Source organism: Entamoeba invadens (assembly GCF_000330505.1).
Source record: "Entamoeba invadens IP1 unplaced genomic scaffold scaff_1105074725287, whole genome shotgun sequence".
Lineage (NCBI taxonomy): Eukaryota > Evosea > Mastigamoebida > Endamoebidae > Entamoeba > Entamoeba invadens.
This window is the reverse complement of record NW_004443531.1, coordinates 44,425-48,609: the sequence shown is the minus strand read 5'-3', so window position 1 is coordinate 48,609 and position 4,185 is coordinate 44,425.

Genomic DNA, 4,185 nt, shown 5'->3' with positions numbered 1-4,185 from the left:
TGGTTTAAATGAAAACATTTGACAGACATTTAAATTATCGAAAAAGTCGATTTTTTTTATCAAAATCACAAAACAAATTAATCTAACAATTTTTAATCTTTTTCACAAAAAATACAATTTATTATAAATCAATTCATGATATTTCAAACAATAAAAATTGATAGAAAATAACGTATTAATAACGTATACTCTATGCGATGACAATTTATGTATTTGCGCAAATTCAAAACGCGAGGTTTTGGATATTGATAAAACAACGATTGATAAATAAACAAATTTTTAAAATAAAATCATTTTTGTTTTAAACAGTTTTATTTATTTTTAAAAACATATATACACACGAAATATATGTTTATATTAATATTTTATATAATACAATATCAATTCTCAATGAAAATGTGTTCAATTTATTAATCAATTTTATATATTATTTGGCGTTTTTGTTGTGTTTTGACGATTTTTGATATAATCAATTAACAAAACTCACTTTATAAAAATTCTTTGATAATTTTATTTATAGAATTTTAAATCAATAATGGCAGTGCTATAAATATCTCTGAGGATGGTAAGTCGTGTAACAAACAGACTTTATCAACACAGACTTAAACATCTAAAAAGTGAAATGACGTGTTCCCATGTTCAAAAATAGTAACTTACTCAATATACATTTCATACAGATGTAAAAGTGTAAACTTTCTATTTTTTTCATCCTCAGAAAATAATTGCCATCCTCAGAACTGTATATTTGTTTAAAACAAAGTTAATATCAAAATGAAACATTCTTTTTAAAATATACACAATATGATTAACTTTGTTATTACAATAAATTTGAATAATGCATAAATTACAAAATTATTAATAAATTTGTTATTTTAAAATCACATTTTTAGAAAATCAGTGTTTTCGACTTTTTCAATTTTCATTTTGATAAAAAACAATTATCAATTTAAATGTAAATTTTAATTATTATGTTATAAAGACGGATTCGGAAATAATTTCAATAAGTATATAATCATAATATGAACAAGTTTAATTCGCGTTTTGTTATTTCCCGTCTCAAGTTGGCGAGATATAATTATTGTTTTTGTTTACTGATTATTGTGGCGATTTTTTGATTGTATTTAATTTTTTGGCATTTATGACAAATTATTACCATTATTTAAAATTTGAACTTTGACTCAAAATATTAAGTGTAAATTATAACTTGATTTATGAAAGTGGGCTTTATGGGGAACTGAACCTTATAGATTTGATTTTTGTATCCTCAGAAAAATATTTTTTAATAAGGATAGCTTTGATCCCGAGGATACACCTTATCCTCAAGAAACCCTTAATATATATAATTCTATAAACTTTTTGTATTATTTTAAGAAAAGGAAAAGAAGAAAAATTTAAAAATTTAAAAATGAAAAATTTAACCAAACATTTAATTGAAATTCTTGTAATTCAAGTCAATACAATAAGCATTTTAAATACAAAAACAGTATTTCGTTGTTATGGTTGTGTCAATACCAATACAAAAATCAATGAATGTCTTTGATTAGAATAAAAAGATTTGTCCAACATAAAAAAAGCACAACCAAAAGTTATCATACAGATTGTTACAAAAATTATATTGTCGATACAACACAATTCAAAAACCAAAACTCAAATGTGGAATTCGAAACTGTCAATTTATAGCAACAAAACTATACTTTCAAACATCGTCGAGTAAACACACAAAACACAGCATATCTTAAAATGATTTTTATCATTTGTTCAATCATTATCAAATTCGTGAAACATTTTTTTTAATTCGTAAAACTAATTGAATTGTTTTTATATTAATAACAAATAGTAACGTTTTTCTTCTGGACTAACAAAAAATGGTTGTTTTTAGTATTTACAAAATAAATTCAATCGTGAACTAAATTGTAACTTATTAATAACAATAATATTATTATTAATTATATAAAAACAGTACAACTCGCCGACAACCCAATACTGCTCTTTTTAACAGTTTTTTAAAAATTTGTCCCAAAACTTTTCAAATAATTTTGAAAAATTATTAAAGACTTGCGAAATACTTGCACGAAGCGAAATACCTGCACAAGCCTATGTGGCAATACGTTTTTTTCCAAAAAATGGTCAAAAAAAGAAAATAAACAATTTTTATAAAAGAAAAATTTTTGGAAAAGTAATGAAAAAAATTGAATTTTCAATGGTCAAAAAGAATGAATTAGAAAACGATTTTCGGTTTTATAGATTTATTTTTGATTTTAAGATCATCAACTATTGACAATAATAAAACGAAAACAATGAGAATTAAACTTCTTATAATTAAAAATTCAATATCGAGTTAATATTATTTTAGTAAATAAAAATACGAAATCCTCTTTTATTGAAACATGTGATAACAAAGAAATTGATCTATTATCATAATTAAAATTAATTATTTATTATCGTTATATATTAAATTTCCGTTCATAATTTTTATTTTTTAATTTTATATAAAAATATTGGCAAATCAAAATAAAACAAATTTTATACTAAAAATTAATATATTAATATGGTATTTTTTTGACTAAAAATTTGTAGAGTATAACTGAAATAATACAGTATATGTAATGGTTAAGCGAATTAATTATTAACTATATTTAAGTAGTTTAGAACAGGGCTGCAAACCTCAATTAAATAATCGTTTTTTGAAAAAGAAATATAGGCATTTTATCTTTTTTGATAAAATAAAAAATCCTATTCACAAAAGTATATTTTTTGCTCAATTTAAAGGAAAAAATCATAAAAATAAAAAATATGCTGTTTTGGGAAGGGTTATGAATAATTCGCTCAAAACTGCATTTTTAACAATTTTTCTTTTTATAAGACCAAAAGTGTGACTTACTAAAAATTGTTACCAAATAAACAAAACACAAAACAATTTAAAAAATAAATCATAAGTGAATAATAAACACACAAAAACTTTTTAGAAAACAACAAAATTTCGTGTGGCAAAAAACAAATTAAGGTAATCATAATATTAAAACAATAAACCGTTCAAACATTACACATGTATCTAAGTTAAATGAGTTTTTTGTACATGACAGCATTTTCTAATTATATAAACAATAAATATATGTTACATCGAAAATTATATACCAAAATATAACCTCCATTCAACAACCCAATTAATTGTTATTCTATGGCATTGAAGAAGATGCCAATTTATCATAATTTGGTTCAAGACACGAATTACTTATTATAATATTCGCCTTCAACAGTTCATCAGATAAACAAGTCCTAATATTCGTCTTGATTAAAGCAAAAAAAGAAAATCCCTGCTCACAACAATATGAAGTCAAGAATAAACAAAGAGCTCTTGCAGCCATTTGGCTTAACTCTGGGTAATTTTTTACAAATCTACATTTAAGTTCTTCAATTCTAAATATTTTTTCCAGTGTAAATCGTAATCCATTTTGTATATAAAACACGTCTTGTTCAAATATTTGAACTTCTTCTTTTATTTTTATGTTTGGGTCTTTCCCAATTGCATCCATTAAATTTCTGGAATACAACAATTTATCATAACACTCTAGTTCTTTGATTTCAGAAAAACGGGTTTCCAAATCGGCTTTGAGAGCAATTATAGTTTCTTTATGAAACATTCGAGGGAGATTCACTTCGTTATTTTCAATAAAACATTTTGCTCTTGGTAGTTTTGAGTAAGTAAAATCATTTATACATTTTTCAATTTCTTCAATTTCATTTTTTAAACTTTTAATTTGTAAAATGTAAAAATGTAAATCTGCTTCTTTCTTTTGTAAGTTAATATTGACTTCATTCATAATGGTAGTAATGTCTCTCATAACACAAAGATCAAATACAAAATTAAAATCTGTCAGTAAAAACAAAAAATAATCATTGAGTGTTTCTTTTGTTTTTACTCTTTCTCTCTGTCTAAGTTCCCTTAGCTCGTATTTTAAGTTTAAACACTTGTTGTTGGGATTAAGTGGAGTTGGTATTTTGACGACTTTAACAATTTCTACACCTCTTTTTTTCTCGCTAATATTTAAAGTTCGTTTTCCGCCATCTCCACAAAGAACAGTTTTTGTTCGTTGTGTATAGACGGGCCATGTGTATTTTCAACAGTTAGTTTTTGTTGTATTGATTTTGCCATAAGTGATGTTGTTGTTTTTTGTAATTTGCTTT